Genomic DNA, 943 nt, shown 5'->3' with positions numbered 1-943 from the left:
TTTCTTCAGTTTTCTCCTTTTTTTCCCTTTTTTTGGCGTTACCTTTACTCTTGCACACGATGAAGAAGAGAAAAAGTAGAAGAGGTACAAATATGCTTATTCCATTTTTTTTTTTCAACTTTTTTTTTTCCTTTTTAGATATACTGATTAAAAACACTGATGAAAAACTGATGATTATTAACGAAGGAGGTAACGGTGAGAAGGGCATGACACAAAACTCCACTGAAAATAACGCCCCACTCTACCAAAACCATCGGTCAAAAAAGAAAACGTTTTAAAAAAATAAATAGAACATACTCACACACATACACGCACACACAGGCACTCACACACACACACAAACGAGAGCGGGTCACAAACAAACAAGACCGATTTACCATTTTTCAGAACCGTTTTTTTTTTGTGTCATTTTTCTGTGAATAAGTTTACTTCCATTTTTTTTTGACTTCTTTTTCTTTTATAGCAATATTTTTCTTTCAGTTTGTAGCAAAAAAAAACAAACAAACAAACAAAACAAAACAACAAACAAACAACAAACCTTATAAATACCAGAGCAATTCTGCTGACCAGTTGAAAGTTGGAATATATCACTCACTTTATGTGTGTATTCAAGCTCTCAGATATATATATATGTATATATATATATAAACATATATATATGTGTGTGTGTGTATACATATATACACACAAACGTGCAGAGAGAGAGAATGTAAAAACTGGTAGCAGTATGTAACAATAACAACAACATTAGCTTGCAACAGAAAAAACCTATGGCAGTGATGTAATGACAGCCTCCCCCACGTCCCCACTTCCACCCAAATATTATCTTGGAATATCAATAACCTAAAGGCTTGCATTCCTTTGATACGAGACAAGGGGGTTGACAATCACAGTAGAGAGGTGAGGAAGAATATATATATATATATATATATATATATATATA

This window comes from Octopus bimaculoides, chromosome 20 (genome assembly GCF_001194135.2).
Source record: "Octopus bimaculoides isolate UCB-OBI-ISO-001 chromosome 20, ASM119413v2, whole genome shotgun sequence".
In the NCBI taxonomy this organism is placed as follows: domain Eukaryota; kingdom Metazoa; phylum Mollusca; class Cephalopoda; order Octopoda; family Octopodidae; genus Octopus; species Octopus bimaculoides.
Note: the sequence above shows the minus strand (reverse complement) of the source record.